We start from the raw sequence: 20,343 nt of genomic DNA on the forward strand, positions 1-20,343 counted from the left end.
ATCACTATTGGGATAAGCTTCAGAGTCCTTTGCCTGGTTGGTAAGGGCCTCAACATACTGCCTCTACCCATGTCTCCACCTCCCTTCCCATCACTCTCTCTCTCTGCACACTCATCATACCCACCCACACTAACTTGGGTTCAGAATTCCCAAGCTCCTTCCCTTCCATTCCCTTTGTATTTCAGAAGGCTTCCTCTCTCCTCTTTCTCTGGTCAATCTGTTTCCATCTGTATCAGGTTAAATGGCACTTCCCTGGGGAGAACACCATGGATTCTCCAGTCTAACTTAGGTCCCTTTGACACAAGAAGGGCAGTGCCCATCAAACTCATCACACTTTTCTTAGAGGAATTATTGATTGATGGGTGTTAGACTAAAAGCTGCAGAAGCACAAGGCTTGTTTCTTTTTCTTTTGTTTCCAGTACCAAACAGTGTCTGCAGAAGAAACTGGCAGGATTCAGATCTTCTCTAGGCACCAAGGAACTGATGGAGGAGCTGAGGCCATAAGACCCCCTCTCAGAGTGCCATCTCCCCAGATGAAAGCAAACCAGAGAAAGCTTATTTTAAAAGAGCATTTATTATTATTTCTGTTCTGTTCTATATTACTTGCACACCATTATTCTCAACAGATTTGGAAATCACAGACTTACAGTTTCACCCAAAGTCCTTGCTAACTTTTGGTGTTGAAAAAATTGCCATCACCATCACCCCACAATTCATTAGTAATCCATCAGCCTTTTGTTTCTCTTAAAGAACAAAGGACCATGTTTCCTACAGTTTGGGAGAGATCCATTGCCTTTTTTTTTTTTTTTTAAGTTTTAAGAATGACTTTCTAAGAGGCCTTTGAAGTATAACATAGCCACCCTTGCTAAATTTAGTGTTCTCATGAATTTTCACCTGGGATCTGAGAGGAGTCAGGGATAGAGCTGAAAGGGATTTCAGTGGTCATCTTGGATGGGAAATAGGTCCAGAAGGTCATCAAGGTTTACATGGACACTCTGTAATGGAGCTGGGACCACAGTCATGTCCCTGGGTGCCCACTTCATGTTCTTCCTCCTTTATATCCATTCACCCTTTGCTTGGAAATGTTACCCCAATTTCCTAGTTTTACCTTTGAGAAACTCCCTTTATCAACACTCTTGGCACTTTTCCTGAAGTTGTCCCATACAAGCTCAGAGGTGAATCATGAGACCATGTTTCAGGCAACCAGTACTTTGCATTCACCTCTCCACAGTGATTGGTTTAGAATTAGACATGTGATCCAGTTAGAGCCAATGAGATGTAAGCAAGTTGTCTGTGGGAATGCTGGTCAGAGGCTTTCTCTCCTTCTGCCCCAGGCTACACTGGAGAGTGGGCAGAGATGCTGGAGCAGTTGCAGCCATCCTGTTACCAGAGATGAGAAATGGACAGGGCTTGGTCTGAAAACCCTGTCCCAGACCTGAGGCAGTTGGGCCTATAGGCAGCACTGCCGCTATCCTTTTAGTTATAAATGTTAAGGAATTCCCTGTATTTCAGGTTCCGGCCACCTGCCCAAAAAGCATCCTGCTGAAAGTAGTCTGCTGATTCCCTTGTTTCCATGTCTCCCTCCAGAAGTGGGACTCAGTTGCAGGTCATACAGCCACAGGCATGTGGAAGGTTCTCCACCAAAATGGCCTGAGCATCTGCAGCCTGCTGTGGGCTCACTACCCCACCTCACCCCTGACAACTTTCAGCTTCCTTGGCCACTTGTCTCTCAGCTGGAGTGTTCTTACCTTTAGGGAGTTGAGTGGTCTCGTGTGACAATCGGTACACCAGTCTGCCTCCTCTGCCTCATTACTGCAACAGCCTTCCATCCCCCACCCCGCACTCATCTGCTGGGATCACTGGAACTTGGGACCTGTACCCTCCATCTCACCCTAGCCCTCCAACCCTGCCCTCATTCACAGGGGAGCAGGAGGCCTGCTGGCACCCCCAGGCTCACTCCATCCCATGACGGCACCTCTGTGGTCTCACACCCCTGCCTCCACAGGTCAAAGGAGGACACAGACACTCGTCTGTGTTGTCAGAGTCCCCTCCCTGAGGCTGTGCACTGAGGCTTTTATTCTCCCACTGATGGCACTGCCCAAGTGGCCGGTCCCCATCTCCTGCTGGAGGCTCTTCAACCACTTAACACGGTTTTTCAATTTCCACTGCTCATGCCCATACGTCTCCATCCCAGCGAATGGATTGCCATGGGAACTTTCCTCTCCAAAATTCTGATGAATGGCATTTTTATCCTGGAATGATCCCTAAGTTAAAGTGAGATTCACCAATATTCATTTTGTGATAATGGCATAGAGCACCAGATCAAAAATTCATGGCAAGCATACTCTGCAACATTCTCCCCCTTGAATGCAGGCAGAGCGAATGTCTGACTCTATGTATATGCATGTACACACACCTGCCACAGCATATCTGTATGTATGCAGTGCACGTGTGCACGCACATGTCTCCCACACGCAGCCCGTGGCACACCCTCTCCTTTAGACTCCATTCAGTAGTATTTCAGGAATTAACCATTCCAGGCACTGGCTGGGTGATAGGCTTTCTCAATCAAGGAGAAGGCAGATGTGAATTTGGAGGAAGAGAAGAGACAGTAGTGGGCGTCTGGTGTCTCCCATCTATTGCTGGCTAGAAGGGAAATCATCAATTCCACTGCTCATCCAAAACATGGCGTAATGTTGGTGAGGGCCAAACAGCCTGGGATGCCTGCTCTCTCCCATGCAAGGAAGTAGAGAGGATGGAACATAGGCTGGACTTAGGTACCAGGACTGTATCAGCAGGACCTCAAAGTCCACAGCCGATCCCACACAAGGGGAAGTGCTCAGCTCCAAGGAACTCTCCCAGGGTCTTAGGTGAGTGTCTTTAAGTTAAAAGCAATTGTTGAAATAAAGAAGACTTCTCACAAATCATAATAAAGATCCTTGCCTCTCCCTCCCATGGCTGGCAAGAGACAGCCCTCTCTGCCTCACAAACCCTAAAGCCCCTTCTCTGGCCATCAGTGAACCTTTCTTCTTTGTGTCATGCCCCGCATGACTGGCCCCACAAAGCCCAGGCCAGGAACATTCCCACTTATTTCCTCCTTTCCTAGACTTATGCCTCTAATATCTTTTTATTCTGTCATTCCCATGACTTGGAACACTGATGCAATGTGAATAGGGAGTTGGGGGGACTGTGGATGGTCCCCCTTTCTGACCATCTTCCAGCCATAATAATTCATCATCACCTACCAGCAAGCAGCCACCATGCTGCATGGCAAAAAGGCACAGCAAATTGTAGCAGTGGCATGAAAACCCTAGCTTCTGTTATTTTACTATATATATATATTTTTTTCTTTTCTTCCTCTTTTTGACAAGAAAGAGAACCCTAAATCCCCATACCCTGCCACGTTACAAATCTTCTGTCCCTAACTGTGCCTCTGGGTCACTCTTGGCCAGTCTTTCAAAGGAAATGCTACCTGGTCTTCCAAACTTTGCTTTATCACCTTTGTTGCTTTCTGCCAGGTTTGCTATGTCATGAGAGCAGTTCCTTATTTACTATGAGGAAGTAGGGTGGTGATAATTAGAGCTGGGATTTTTTGCTTATATACATATTTATGTATAAATACAAGACACATAACTGGCCTGTTCAGCTTCCTAAAATATTCTTCAACTAAGATGTCCATCAGCAGATGAATGGATAAGAAAGCTGTGGTACATATACACAATGGAGTATTACTCAGCCATTAAAAAGAATACATTTGAATCAGTTCTAATGAGGTGGATGAAACTGGAGCCTATTATACAGAGTGAAGTAAGCCAGAAAGAAAAACACCAATACAGTATACTAACGCATATATATGGAATTTAGAAAGATGGTAACAATAACCCTGTGTACAAGACAGCAAAAGAGACACTGATGTATAGAACAGTCTTATGGACTCTGTGGAAGTGGGAGAGGGTGGGAAGATTTGGGAGAATGTCATTGAAACATGTAAAATATCATGTATGAAACGAGTTGCCAGTCCAGGTTCGATGCACGATACTGGATGCTTGGGGCTGCTGCACTGGGACGACCCAGAGGGATGGTATGGGGAGGGAGGAGGGAGGAGGGTGCAGGATGGGGAACACATGTATACCTGTGGTGGATTCATTTTGATATTTGGCAAAACCAATACAATTATGTAAAGTTTAAAAAAAAAAAAAAAAAGATGTTCATCAACCCCACTGGTGGCCCAGGGCTGTGTGGGTGGGTGTTGTGCCCCACATTTTCTGAGCACTGTTGATACAGGGTAGAGCCGAGGGGAATGTTTGTGAATGGTGAGTTATTCCTAGCTCCCCGTCTCCCTAAAAGAGGGAGAAGCCACACTCCCTGCCTTGAAGCCACACTCATCCCCTTCTCTCTTCTCTGAGTCCCAGCGTGAATATTCTAATCCCTTCAAGGATAAAAGGGGAGGCAAGGCTTTGCTATTTCCAATTTCCAAAAGTGTTGAGGATGAAGTTGACACATTCTTAAGGAAGAAGAAGAAGAAAAAGTGGAGGGGTGTCTCTGCCAGAGTAGAGAGACTAGATGAGGCATTGTGAGATGAGGATACCACCATGGGAACAGAAGCACTTGTAGGGAGGGGCTCTGTGTCGGGGAAGGGAGCCGTGGGCAGAGTAGTTAACAGAATCTTAGCCATTTCGGACTCTGTGGGAGAAGGCGAGGGTGGGATGATTTGAGAGAATAGCACTGAAACATGTATATTACCATATGTGAAACAGATCGCCAGTCCAGGTTCGATGCATGAGACAGGGTGCTCAGGGCTGGTGCACTGGGATGACCCAGAGGGATGGGATGCGGAGGGAGGTGAGAGGGGGGTTCAGGATGGGGAACACATGTACACCCATGGCTGATTCATGTCAATGTATGGCAAAAACCACTACGATATTATAAAGTAATTAGCCTCCAATTTAAATAAATTAAATAATAATAATAATTTTAAAAAATTACAGGGAGGAAAAAATGAAGAGTATGGTAGTAAGAGACATGAACTGCTGTACATAAAATAGATAAGCAACAAAGATTCACTGCATAGCGCAGGGTATAGACAACATCATATAATAGGATATAACCTATAATGGAATATAACCTGAAAAATTAAAACTGAACCACTTTGCTGTACACCTGAAACTAACACAATATTGTATATCAAGTATGTTTCGATCAATAATAAAATACAATGTCTCTTTCTCACTCCCCAGCTCAGGGATGTTGAAACACAGGTATAGGAAACCCACTTTCCAATGGGTTCCACCTCCTCCCCCTACTTCAGCAAAGCATCCCCAAGTGCACTGAAAGCGTTCTGCAGGTGCGGAGAGGGAGGAAACAAAGTTGAAAATCCTCAAAGTCCGACTCAGCGTGAATTTGAGAGATCCTGGAAATAGCCCCCAACTCCAATATTCATAGTCTCACCTTTAAAATGGAGGGGGTTGGACTTGAATTGCCAGGTAAAGTAGGACACTCAGCTAAATTTGAATTTCAGATAAGCAATAAATAACTCTTTAGTATAAGTATGTCCCAAATATTTCATGGGACATGCATGTCCAAAGAGCTTACTCACTATTTATCTGAAATTCAATTTTAATTGGCCATCTTTTGGTTGGCTGGTTTTTCCTTTTTTGAATCGAGATCAGGCAAAATTTCCAAGGATTCTTTGAGTTCTGCCATGTGCCCCATTCTGCCTTCACCCTGAAGAGAGGCAGGAGAGAGTCACTGTCCCCGTGCCATGGCTGAGGGAGATAAACACACAAGAGGGGAAGTGTGCTTGTATCAGTGCTGCCTTCTTTGAGGAAGGCAAACACAGAGGCAAAACAGGGATGGACTGGGAGTTCGGGATTCGCAGTTGCAAACTATTACATGTAGGATGGATAAGCAACAAGATCCTACTGTATATCACAGGAAACTAAATTCAATATCCTACAAGAAACCGTAATGGAAAAGAATATGAAAAAGAAGATATATATGTGTATATATATATATATATATATATATATCTGAATCAGTTTTCTGTACAATAGTAATTAACATGACATTTTACATCAACTATACTTCAATAAAGTAAATAAATAAATAAAACTAAGTGGGCCAAAATTTGTTAAAAACACGTAGGTTGTTGGCAGTAACTCTGATCCACTGGGTCTGGACACCCCAACCTGCAGAGTCTGGACCACCCAATGTCAGGGAGCACCTGGGAAATACTGCTTCATAGGTAAAAGGATAAAATTCTGCGTAATCTGTCTTGGTAACCCAAGAAACTGACACTTACACCAGAGGGGGAAAAAAAAGGCTAATACTCTGTGTGACAAATTGTATTCATTTTTTTTTAAACCACTAATTATTTTACCTGTATGAAATTCCTCTATTATTTTCACTGCTGGAAAATCACAGGGTGGTAAGTGCTGCTAGTACCTGTTACAGCCAAGGCGTAAACAATGCAAGACAATAAAACCTCATGGAGCACGGCGTGCTCGATGGTGGCTTGTTGCGCTCACCAGTAAAACAAAACATCAAAGCGAAAAACATTAACCAATGGTAGCCTAAAAAAAGGAACGTGGCAAGTGAGTCTGAAGACTGAATTCCTAATATTCCCAGACAACAGACTTTACGGATAAGAGAGAGCTGGGGGGAAAGGTCCTGGAGAAGGCAGCTAACAAAGGCTGTCAAGATGGGAACGAGCTGCTCACCAAATGGGTAGCACTGTCCTGCACATCTGGTTAGCACTTTACAGTTTACAAATTGTTCATCCATCTTCCTCCCAGCTGCATGAAATAGGACAAAACCCTCCAGGAACTGACTCATGGATGGAGAAGTCTGATTTGACCAAGGGTACTAAGATTTAAGGGAATGATGCTGAAGCTTTAACTCCAGTACTTTGGCCACCTCATGCGAAGAGTTGACTCATTGGAAAAGACTCTGATGCTGGGAGGGATTGGGGGCAGGAGGAGAAGGGGACGACAGAGGATGAGATGGCTGGATGGCATCACCGACTCGATGGACGTGAGTCTGAGTGAACTCCAGGAGTTGGTGATGGACAGGGAGGCCTGGCGTGCTGCCGATTCATGGGGTCACAAAGAGTCGGACACAACTGAGCGACTGAACTGAACTGAACTGAATTAAGATTTAAGGCAGAGATGGTGAATATATATAAAGCAGAGACCAAAAAATCTTTAAAAATAGCTCATGGAGTACCCAGTCTAGTTGGACGAATACCCGTATATCAAATCACCACACGGATGAATGTCAAATTGAAAAAGGAGTTAAAGATAGGATTTGAGTCCATGAAAGTACTGTTGGGGGTAGAAGGAGGATCTGACTTAGCCACAGGACATGAAGGATGGCTCCCTTTTGGGGGTGACATGGAGCTGACAGAGGTTAATAGGGTGGGATCCTGGACAAAGTCTGGTGGCTCATATAGCATTAAATAAGGAGGTGAAATGGCAAGGAAAAGATTAGGGCAAGACGGGGTGTGTCAGCAGGGGCTGGATCATTCTGGGCCCCAAAGGCCATGCTAAGAGTTTGAGAATTCTTGAAGTGGCGTTAAGCAAAAGAGTGAGAGCAGTTTCTTTTGTCAAGGCTTTTACGATGCTGTCATCTCCACTGTGTCACCATGATCCAGGCTCCAGAGCCTCACCTTCATTCATTGCAAGAGTTTAGGAGTTCTGTAAGTCTTCAAAGAGGGTTTGCTATCAACAGACGAGCCAGATACAACCTAGCAAAGCCTCAGTTGGAAGTGTGTCTCTCCCGTTGTTGGTCAACAGGCAATGCTGACCCCAGTGGGACGGAAGCTTAGCGGATGCTGCTGCATCTGCTGGGAAGAGATTTCTATAGCTCCTCTTCAGGGTGGGGCAGCTTTGTCCTGGCTTGGGTGGAGACCGGAGGACTTCTTGGTCATCAGCCATGAGTGTGGATTGTGTAAGAAGAGGTTGAGTGCCTGCGGTTCCATATTCCTGGGCCCTGAAGGTCTGGTCCTTTTGTCTCAAGCCCCTTGTTATTCATCTCTACCCATATCCTCCATCTCAAAATTATTTTCAGCTCAGGATATAGGAAAATTTTCTTTTATCTACAGGAATTCTTCCAAATCTATTGTCTACACACGTAACACCTTTCCATCTCCCTGAGGCCAAACTTTGGATTCTCAACAAGTAGAATTTTACTTCTGTATTCTGCTCTGAGTGCTATTTTTTTTTCCCCTGAGCATGAAATATTAAATGCCTGACTGAATGGGTTAAAGTCAGGAGGAGAAGGAAACAGTGTTATTCTATCACCATGGTTTCCATTTGCAAAGATTACCCTGAATACATCAAGGAAAATAGTGGAGTAAGGACAGGTTAGTTGATAGTTACTGCACAGTCAATAGAAGGAGATGGTAACTTGAAGTTGGTTGATTGAACTGGCCATGAAGAGTCCATATTCCATATAGATTAGGAGACAGGACATTGAGTCTTGGCAATAATTTGGATATGGAGACCAGAGAGAGTTCAGGAGAACCCAAATTCTCTTTTATAGCTGGTTGAGGGTAGGGGGAGAAGGCAATGGCACCCCACTCCAGTACTCTTGCCTGGAAAATCCCACGGATGGAGGAGCCTGATAGGCTGCAGTCCATGGGGTTAGACACGACTGAGCAACTTCACTTTCACTTTTCACTTTCATGCATTGGAGAAGGAAATGGCAACCCACTCCAGTGTTCTTGCCTGGAGAATCCCAGGGACGGGGGAGCCTGGTGGGCTGCCGTCTATGGGGTTGCACAGAGTCAGACGCAACTGAATTGACTTAGCAGCAGCAGCAGCAGGGGGTAGGGGTGACTTCCATGGAAATGAGAAACTAGAGATGAGGGTCGAGTCTTCTTTTGAACACACTGAGTTTAGAGTGCATTTGGACTATTTAATTTAAGATGGGAATTAGCCAGAAATATGAATCTAGTGCTTGGAAGAGGGGTAATCATTGCAGATAAGAGTATGGAAGCTCAATAATAAAAGAGATTGCCAAAGGAAAAATAAGGAGTAGGAAATGTCTTGGACAACTCTGGCATCTCACAGTTGAACAGAAAAGAATGAGCCTTCCAAGAGACTGAAAAGGAAATTGTAGACCAACAGACAGAGAACCAAGTGGATATGCCATCAAAGAATCCAAAGGAAGAGGTGGTTTCAATGCTGTGGCTGTGGTTCCCAGTGCCCAACGCTGTTAAGGATGAAGGGAAGACAGACATAGAGGACAGACTTATGGAAATGGGGTGGGGGGAGGAAGGAAGGGGTGGGATGTATGGTGAGAATAACAGGGAAACATACATTACCATATGTAAAATAGATACCCAATGGGAATTTGCTGTATGACTCAGGGAAGTCAAACCAGGGCCCTGGAACAAACTAGAGAGATGGGATGGGGAGGGACGTGGGAGGGAGGGGACATATGGGTACCTATGTTTGGCAGAAACCAACACAACTCTATAAAGCAATTACCCTTCAATTACAAATCAATCAATTTAAAATAAAAAAGAAGAATTCAAAGCAGCCATTGAATTCAGGGACATGGAAGTCACTGATAAACAATGATACTGTTGGTAGAGTGATGTGGCCAGAAACCAATGCAGCAAACTTCATTGTGAATGGGGGGTGAAGGGGGTGAGGAAAGGAGAACAAAATAGTGTCAATGACATAGACGGTCTCTACTTCTTTGCAAAACCAGAGGCCATTCTTTCCTCCAGTTTGTCTGTGGCTGAGACACTAGCAATATGTTAGGAGCTGATGGGAGATGTGGAATCCAGAGAGGCGCATTGTATTTGCTTGCTTGGTTGTTTTAATTTAGGAATTTTGAGTATGTTCACCCCAATTAGAAGGTCCCAGTGGGGGGAAAGAGTAGTTGCAGAGATAAGAAAGGGAAGGGATAATTAATAAATAGCATTGGTTCCTGTAAATGTATTGATAGTTGGGATGGGACCCAAAGTTTTGGTGGTGAGGGGATAGAGAATCTACTTCAGACAGAAGGAAGAGCATTCTCCACCCAACAGTAGAGGTGGGAGGATGAAGGAGGGGGAGGATCTGTGCAGGGGTAGGTGACTAGGGACTTAGTCTCAGGATGCATTGCCCCAGTGTGATATTTTCTACCTTCTCAGGAGGAGGTGCCATCTGCTGAAGGAGGTAAGTCAAATAAGTCAAACATTTGAAGGGAGCAGGCATGTTTTGAAATACATCTCTAAGAACAAGAAAGCAAGTTAATCTGAGAGATATAGCAGAGGAGTCTAGCATTGGGAGGCCTTCTAGGGTTGGCAATCACAGGTTTTAAATAGAAATAGAGAAGCTTCTGATCTAAGAATGGAATTTTTTTGCCACATCAGGCAGCTTGTGGGATCCTAGTTCCCTGACTAAGGATTGAACCCGGACCCTCAGCAGTGAAAGCACCAAGTCCTAACCACTGGACCACAGGGAAGTTTCAAGAATGGAATGGTTGAATTGACCTCCATCTGTTCACCCAAAGAGCAGAGGCACATTCATTCCTGATTCACGTAAACTCTATTAGTTAAATAAAATGAGCATGTTGTAAATAGTCACACATAGCTAGCTCCATCTTCCCAATAATACAGGTGCTCTTTTTGACCGTAACTTCCCTGTCATTTGTTCCATCCTTTTTCTCCTTTCTCTCTACTGTTTTGGGCAGAGAGCATGTCAATGACATTCAAAGAAAAAGATGGGGTACAGCTTGTGGAAGCATTGTGAAAAGTTAGCAGTGTGCAAACCAACTGAGTGTGGATATTATTACTGTGTCAGTAGTGACAAGCCTAATTAAAATGTGCTTTTTGAGTGTTTTGATATTTTTTCAAAGTGCATCCATACACAGCATCTTTTCTGCTTGCAAAATCACTAATAAGTTGGAAATTATTATTTTCAGTCCAGGAAACAGGTTGGTTAGTTGAAAGTCAGAAGCAAGGGAATATCACCCCAAAGGTGAAATCCAGGCCTTGGGATCCCAAGGAGGGAACTTGTTCCATTAACGCCCAAGGATGCCCAACCTTGAGAATATCTAGTATAGATTAACCCACCTCAGAGTTGATACTGGAAGATGAATCCCCAGACTAGTTTTTTTGATTGCAGAGTTTAGTTTTCAGACTTTCAGGCACACACCTGGCCACACCTGTGTACCATCTGCAAGGTCCAGAGGTTTGGCCACAGACCACAGAGAACCACTTTGCACAGCTTCCCTACCTCCTACAGTGAGAAAACTTGCTGTGGATCATATTTGTCTAAAGTTCTTTTCTTCATCTAATCCTTTTGGGACTTGGGGAGAGGACATTTTCCTGCAAGTGCAGAGCCCAGAACCACATGGGCAATGCCTGGCCATAGTCTATACATCTAAAACTAATCTCAGAGAGCCTGAGGCTGGTCAAAGGAACCCAGTAAATGCATTCTTTTTCCATGAGCTTCGAAAGAAACACATCGTCCATACAAACTTCCCCATGCACCTCCCTTGAGCATTCATGTTTTGCCAACATTAGCAAAGAAAGAAATATCCAAATAACTTTGAAGACAGAAAAATGTGTCTTGCAGTTCCACAGATAAAAAATAGTAAAACCACCATCGGACAAACAGGGAACAAAATGCCAAGGACTTGACAGGTCTATTTTTCAGAGATGAGTTAGGAGGAGGGTGTGCACTTGGAAATTGGGACACTGGTGTTGAATGGGAAACTCGGGTCTTGTTCGCCTCCACAGAGCTCTTGTTTCTCTTGTCGGTGTGAATCCAGGCATCCGTATCATGCTTTGGAAGATGTTCTTGGGTTTCAGGGGGGAATTAGTTGCGTGCATTCAAAGCTAGGATATGGCTGAGTCTATTCCATTTCTTAAATGTCTAAGAAATATCAAGAGGATCTATGAAGCTTAAGGACCCATGTTAATGCAACACTGGAGAACTTGATTAGAGCCCAGCACTCAGGAAAATCATTTTCAGCTTCACACATGCTACATTGCACATGTAATATGTTGTCTTTGATGTTATTTGCCATTTATTAAATGTATCTGCTAATATGAAGTGTTCCATTTCCTGACTATAGAGTGTTAAAAAGTTCAATCTCAGTTTACACTCACTCTGTGGAAACCTGATTTCCTGGGCCCTTCCTTGAGCCAAGGCTGAGGGTCAAAGGAGCCTTAAAATTCTATTTATTGCGTGCCTACGCTATGAAATACGTCTGGGAGATCATAACTAAACCAGATTCCGTCTCTGCCCTCCAGAGGCTTATAGTTTGGTGTGGAGAAAGACATACAGAACTAATTAATACCCGATACCAAATGCAGTAATATTGCTGTATCAAATGCAAGAGAAAAGACAAGATTCATCCTGATGGGGAGGGAAGGTGGAAGAGACTCGCGGGGTAGGCAGCATGCAAGCTGGGCATGTACAATAGTGATTCTGGCTTAAACAGAAGAAAAAAAAAAGAGAAACAATCCTCAACTTTAAAAAAAAAAAAAAAGCAACAGATTGTCAAAGTGAGGTTCTTATGGGTTTAATGTCTCTTGCGATGCCAACTTGATATACACCCGAAGAAACTGCTGAGTCGGAGACCAACCCCCACTCTGCACAAAGGACATGCAATGGGCATAAAGGAAAATGTGTATCTCAGTTCCTGATTTCATCATTGGGAGAGTAATATGAAAGAGTCTTGAGAGAAGAGAAAGAAAAGATGTATAGACTTTCTTCTCCAATGGTTGCTATTCTAGAGTGAGTCCCCCCGACTCCCCTTCACCTGAGAGGACCCAGACGGCCTGGGGCCTCCTGTCACGATCATCCAGGGGCAGAGAAAAAATACCCCTGGCTGAGCAAAGTTTAAAGAGATATAGCTCACAGAAAATAAGCTGCCTTTTGATTATGTCACAGAGCACGCTTGTTTATTATACCAGTTACATAGGATAATATAAAAAACTTGTATTGACATTTTAAAATGTGTTGTAACATTCCAGGTGATGGCTAACTTAACAGTTTTCCTAAGGTGTTCATTATTCATCTATTTACGTTTTTCATATCTGCAAACAAGGTCTCAGGAAACATGGTTTGTTATACCGCCTTGTGCTAATTCCTAAAGCCTCCCTATGATAGATTCTGAAAGTTCAGTAACAGGAGTAAAATATTCTCTTCGCCCCCCAAATTGGTTGACTATCTTTAAACTATTTAAATACTTTTTATTGTTTTCATTCTATTAGATTGCTTGAATTTCCTTATTGATTTATAAGCATTCTCATGCATTTTGGAGAATTATCTTCATCATATTTGATGCAAATATTTTCTCCCAGTGTCACATTTCACTTGAGACATTTTCTAAGTCTATACATTTTTAAACTTGTATTAATTTCAAATTTACCCATCTTTTTCTATATTTTTATAGTTATTGATCTAAATTCTAGCATTCTTTTTTACATGCTAACAATTTTATTCATGTGTGTGCATATGTGTCTGGGATTTTAATATATCTTATATTCATTTTGTGAGTTTCATAAGTTAGCTATTTAACATGTAGAACCAGTACTCCCAATTTCTTCACCACCTCTATCTCCACTGATTTCAAACATTAGTGCATCTTATACCTCTAAGATATACAAAGATCTGTTTCCAGAAATTTTAGTCTCTTCCATCTATTTGTATATTCTTAAGGAAAATCTGACTTCTTTAATGATTAGAGCTTCATAAATTTGACATCAGATGGTTAAAGTTCATTCTTTTGATCATCTTTTTCAAAATTGCATGGCTGTCCACAACCATTTATCTTCTATTTGAATTTTAGAATCTGCTAGCCGATTTCCATAATAATCTCATTGCAAATTTGATTATATTAAATTTTTAGATAATTTGGGGGAGAAGGAACATCTTTAAAATAGATCTTCCCAGCCATGAACATTAAGTCATCCTCCACTTATATTCAAATCTAAATTTATTAAATGTTAGATTTTCCAAGAAATTTTGTCATTATTCTTAGACTTATATACTCCCAGCTGTTGTATTTTATAGATTGTTTTTGTTATTTTAAACAAAGTGCATTGTACTTGGTTATTGCTAGTGTATAGAAAAGCTTTTGAATATTAATCTTGTATCTGACCAATCTGTTGAAATCTTATATCAATATTAATGTATTGTTAATTGATTACTTAATTGTTAATAGAGCCTCTTGAATTATTTAAAGTAGTTAATCATATCATTTTCAAGTAAAGGCGCTTTTGTTTTTTCCAACTTTATTTCCTCCCTTTTCTCTCTTGCTAATTGGCTAAAACACAGTTTAAAAAAATAGTAAACATTTTTATATTTCCTAACTTTAAAGGTAGTGCTTATGTTTAACCAATACTTTGTATGTCTGCTGTAATTTTTTGATATTTACTTCTATCCCTAGTTTATTATTTCATCATGATATGATGATAGATTTTTTTATGCTTTTGATGGCCATTATGAGAAATAAATGGTTTTACTGTGTTAATGTATGAAATTACAGTAATAGATTCTATTATATAGAAACTCCCAAATTTACATCTCCAGTCCTGAATTTTTCCTTGACTTCTTAACTTGTTATAATTAACTGCTTCTTCAGAGCTCCACTGGAATGAACAATAGACTTTGCAAGCTTAAATACAAAACCAAACTTTTGATTTTAGCAAATGGCCCTTCCATCCATGTTCCATCCACCAGGTCCTCAGGAAAAAACACTGAAGTCATCCTCTGCTTCTTGCTTTCTCTAATATATCATAATCAATCCACTAGAGAATCTTAAAATTCACTTTCAAAACATGTCTGGAATTGCAGCCATCTCCACTTTTATCCCTCTAGCCCAAACCACCAACACTTCTCACCTGGATAATTTCACTTGTTTTCAGCTGATTTCCCACACTTGCATGTTTGTTCCCTTCAATCTGTTCTCAAACCAACCACCCCTAGGATCCTCATGGTGTCTACTGCTCAAAATGTTCATTCCCCGGATGCTTCGATTAAAATCCAAAATCATTCCTTGGCTTGCAAAACACAGTCTGATCCACGACACTTTTCAGTGTCTTCTACCCGTTTCTTCTTGGTCATTGGGTTTCAACATAAGTCACCTTGCTATCCTTTCACCCCACCCCCTAAGCTCCATGTTACCACACTCCCAACTAAGGGACTTTGCAGTTGCTGTTCCTCTGCATGGAAAGTTATTTCCACAGATACTCATATGGTTCCCTCCCTCATTTTATTCAGGTCTCTCCTGAAATATCACTCTGCGAGAAGAGCCTTCTTTGACTACCCAGTCTCAACTGGCCCATATTCATCATTTTCTATTTCTTTATCCTGCTTTGATTTTCATCACCACCTGACATTACATTATATATTTTAATCTTCTTCATTGCTTATGTCTCCAATTATAATGAGAATTCCATAAGGAAATTTTCTGTCTATTTTACTCACTGATATATTCCCACTGACTAGAGAAAATTAAAATGTATCCAGACCTTGCCACATGTCCCCTCTAGAGGTGGGAAAACCACCCCCATTTAAGAACCACTGTGTTAAAGGCTTACACTAGAATAAAGGTCTCAAATTAGTAATCTAAGCTTCCACCTGAAAAAAATGAGTGACAATAATGAAACACACACAGAGAAAAATACAATAGAAAAAGTCAACAAAACCAAAAGCTGATTATTTGGGGAAAAAGATAAAATAAAATTGATAAACCTCTAGTTAGACTAACCAAGGGGAAAAAAGAGAAGTATAAATGACCACCATTAGGAGAAAAAGAGGGAATACAACTAGAGACCCATAAATAAAGATGAATGTCTATGTTATAATATTATTATTACACAAAATAGACTTCAGACAAGGAATGTGTTTCCCAAAGATACAGAAGAACAAGACAAACCAAATACAAATCCTAGATACATATATATGCAGTAACAGGCTTTCAAAATGCACAGAACAACATTGTATGAGTCTCTTTGCTGTCCATCTGAAAGTATTGTAACATTGTTCATCTGCTATACTCCAATATAAAATACAAAGTTTAAAAGACAAAATTAAAGTTGGAGATTGTAACGTTCCTATTCAATACTTGATAGAACAAGTAGACACAAAATCAAGACATAGAGGATATGAACATCTACCAACTTAATTTCACTGACATTTACAGACACTCTACCCAAATTAGGAGAATGTTTGTATCTTCAAATATTTAGAGAATAATCACCAAAATAGACTACATGTTGGACAATAAAAGAATTGCTAATAAATTTAAAAGGACTGAAATCAGAATTAAATTAGCAATAAAAAAACAGATATTTGGAAAATCATCAAGTACTTGGAAAACTGGACAAGACTTCTGTGCAACCTACATACAAAGCAGAAGTTCACAGGAAAAATTAGAAAATATATTTAACCTGAATGAAAATAAAATTATAATAGATTAAAACCATGTGGAGTATAGTCCTTAAAAGGGAATTTATAGTTTTAAATACTTGTATTTGAAAAAAGTTCCAAAATCTAAGCTTTCACCTTAAAAATTTAGAAAAAGAACAGCAAATTAAAATAAAAGGAAGAAGAAAATGGGAATTTTAAAAGATAAGAGCTATCAGAATTCAAGTAAAAGAAAAATAAAGCATAAAATAATAAAACGAAAAGATGTCTTTAAGAAAAATCAGTAAATTTGATGAAACTCTAGCTTTGATGATCAAGAAAAAAGATGAGAAGCAAGGATTAACAATAATATGAATGAAATGGAGGTACCACATCGTATCCTACAGGCTCTAAAAGGATAATATGGGGATATTACCCACAACTTAATGAAAGATAAATTACTAAAACTGACTAAGGTAGAAATGGAAAATCTGAGTAGCTCTATGCCCCTATGAAAGATATTGAAATCATCAATTTAAAACCTTACGAGAAAGAAAACTCTAAGCCCAGAAGGCTTTTCTGGTCAATTCTATAAAACATTTTATAAATTCTATCAAACGGTGGCGGAGGAGGCCGGAGAGCACTTGGCGGCAGCGGCGGCGGCGGTGGCTGGACCGGCGGCAGCAGCAGCTACGCACTCCCTGTGCGGCAGCGCTGCCACACAAGCCCCTCGAGCTGCCCACCGCCCCGGCGCTGCCTGACCCTGCAGGCGTCTCCGTCATCCTCCAGCCCCGGCAACGCCGTCCTCCGACTGGCCCTCGACCTTCTGCGCCAGCCGCAGCCTCAGCCCCAGCCTTGGGCACAGCCACGGGCACAACCCTAGCCCCTACTGCAGTTCCTCCAGACAGTCTCTACGCCAACATCCTGGAAGCTGGGTGCTCTTGTCCAAAATCAACTCGCTTGCCCACCTGCGCACCGCGCCCTGCAATGACCTGCACACCACCAAGCTGGCTCCAGGCAAGAAGGAGCCCCTGGAGTCGCAGTACCAGGGGGGCCCGCTCCGGGGCAGCGGAGGCTTCGGCTTGGTATACTCAGGCATCCGTGTCGCCAACAGCTTGCCGGTGGCCATCAAGCACGTGGAGAAGGACCGGATTTCCCACTGGGGAGAGCTGCCTAATGGCACCCTAGTGCCCATGAAAGTGGTTCTGCTGAAGAAGGTGAGCTTGGGCTTCTCCGGCATCCATTAGACTCCTAGATTGGTTTGAGAGGCCCGACAGTTTCGTCCTAATCCTGGAGAGGCCGGAACCGTTGCAAGACCTCTTTGACTTTATCACAGAAAAGGGGGAGGCGGGGTGGGGGGGGGGCTTGCAGGGGGAGGCGGGGCGGGGGGGGGGTGCTTGCAGGAGGAGCTGGCCTGCAGCTTCTTCTGGCAGGTGCTGGAGGTGGTGGGGCCCAGCCATGACTGCAGGGTGCTTCACCGCGACACCAAGGGCCAGAACGTCCTTACCGACCTCAATCGTGGCGAGCTCAAGCTCATCGATTTCGGGTCAGGGGCGCTGCTCAAGGACACCGTCTACACAGACTTGTTGGGACCCGAGTGTATTCCACTACCATGGCAGGTCGGCAGCCTCTGGTCTCTGGGGATCCTGCTGTATGACGTGGTCTGTGGAGATATTCCCTTTGAGCACAATGAGGAGATCCTCAGGGGCCAAGTTTTCTTCAGGTAGCAGGTCTCTTCAGAGTGTCAACATATCATTAGATGGTGCTTGGCCTTGAGGCCATCAGATCGGCCATCCTTCGAAGAAATCTAGAACCAGCCATGGATGCAAGATGTCCTCCTGCCCCAGGAAACTGCTGAGATCAGTCTTCACAGCCTGTCGCCAGGGCCCAGCAAATAGCTTGTCCGGCAGGTTCTTCCCTCCCTGTCAAATGCTCAAGGGAGGGGAAGTGTCTCCAGCTTCCCGAGTACCAGTGGCACTTATTTTCAAGCAGTACAGTGCTTGATACAGAAACAACATTTACAACTTATTCCAGACCCCAGGCCCCTGGAGGCTGCTTCCCAAAAGGGAGGAAGAGATTCCACTCTACTCCACTCCAGGCATCCTAGGCCTCCACTCCTCCCATAGAAGCTCACCTTCTGACCGATGTCCAGCATCGCTGGACTCTGCAAAATCCCAGGGGTGGGCAGCCGTGGTGGGGTGGGAGTAGGTCAGGATCCTGCCATGGAGCTGTTCGCTTCATCAAGAGTTCTGCTGAATGCCGCGACAGGTCACGCAGGGGGGACGCGTGTTGGGGTGGGTTAGGACTAGTACCATTTTAAGTCCCTGTCACGTCTTCTGACTTTCTGAGGCCTTCTGTGGGGACTCCGGCTGTGCTGGGAGAAATACTTGAACTTGCCTCTTTTACCTGCTGCTTCTCCAAAAATCTGCCTGGGTTTGGTTCCCTCTATTTCTCCCTCCCCCCTTCCCCCCCATCCTTCATATGAGAGGTGCCATGGAAGAGGCTGCAAGGCCAAACACTGAGCCACCTGCCCCTTTTCCACCTTTAGTAAAACTCCCAAGTGAACTGGTCTTCCTTTTTGGTTTTTACTTAACTGTTTCTAAGTTAAGACATCACTACTGCTGCTGCTGCTAAGTCGCTTCAGTCGTGTCCGACTCTGTGCGATCCCATAGACAGCAGCCCACGAGGCTCCCCCGTCCCTGGGATTCTCCAGCAAAGAACACTGGAGTGGGTTGCCATTTCCTTCTCCAATGCAGGAAAGTGAAAAGTGAAAGCGAAGTCACTGAGTCTTGTCCGACTCTTAGCGACCCCATGGACTGCGGCCCACCAGGCTCCTCCGTCCATGGGATTTTCCAGGCCAAAGTACTGGAGTGGGGTGCTGTTGCCTTCTCCACACACACACAAATGCACAGACAAAGCAAATCAACAGAAAAACTGGAAATGTGTGTACAGTTGGCATGGCAGTGTACAAAAGGATTATAGTTGATCTCATTCTTTTTTAATTTTGCCTTTTAAGTTATTTTACCTGTTTTGTTTTTTTTTTTCCCCCTTGGAAAGATGATGCACTTTCTAACCTGGAGGTCAATGTTATATATTTATTTATTTATTTGGTTCCCTTCCTGCTCCAAGCTTCCATGACTGACACCATAGTTTTCTTTTCTCTCCTTTCCTCCTCTGACTTGGGGATCTTTTGGGGAGGGCTGCGATGCTTGCTCTCTTGGTTTGTAGGGTGACGGGGACTCAGGCGGGACAGCTGCGGCAGCTCCCTGACTGCTGCAGGGGGCCCCCTCGCTAGCTTACCCGAGTGGGCGTGGGGTCCATGGGTGATGGGGGAGGGGTGTTGCTGACTTGTATATATAGACTAGATATATAAGCAGTTCTGGATGGTGTGCCTCCCGGAGCCTCTCTGGGCCTGTGTTCTGAGCAGCATGTAGCCTGCTGGTTTTATCTGAATAAAATATGGTACAGGGGAATAAAAGAGATCTTATGTTTTTTATATACTTGGCATTTTTTGAATAAAATGCTTTTTGTCTTAAAAAAAAAACTTCCCAGAAAGAAAACTCTAGGCCCAGAAGGCTTTTCTGGTAAATTCTATAAAACATTTAGGAAGGAATAATACCAATACCACACAAACTGTTACAAAAATTTGAAGAGGAGGAAATACTAAGCAATTCATTTTGCGAGGTCATCATTCCCCGTATACCAAATCCAAACAAAAATATTCCAATGGCTAAAAAATAAAAAAACTAGACACCAATATCCCTTGAGAGCAAAGGTTTAAAATTTCTTAGCAAAATATTAGCAAATTTAATTCAGTCATAAGTCAAAATTATAATACATGATGACCAGTTAGGATTTGGAGAAGGCAATGGCACCCCACTCCAGTACTGTTGCCTGGAAAATCCCATGGATGGAGAAGCCTGGTAGGCTGCAGTCCATGGGGTCGCACAGAGTCGGACATGACTGAAGTGACTTAGCAGCAGCA

At 43.1% G+C, this 20,343-nt stretch overlaps 1 pseudogene; it reads left to right on the top strand.

Moving 5' to 3' along the window:
- The window catches only part of LOC129630620 (serine/threonine-protein kinase pim-1-like), a 129,190-nt pseudogene extending 110,934 nt beyond the window's left edge, over positions 1-18,256 (top strand).
- Positions 18,257-20,343: the final 2,087 nt, after the last annotated feature.

This window comes from Bubalus kerabau, chromosome 17 (genome assembly GCF_029407905.1).
Source record: "Bubalus kerabau isolate K-KA32 ecotype Philippines breed swamp buffalo chromosome 17, PCC_UOA_SB_1v2, whole genome shotgun sequence".
NCBI lineage: Eukaryota > Metazoa > Chordata > Mammalia > Artiodactyla > Bovidae > Bubalus > Bubalus kerabau.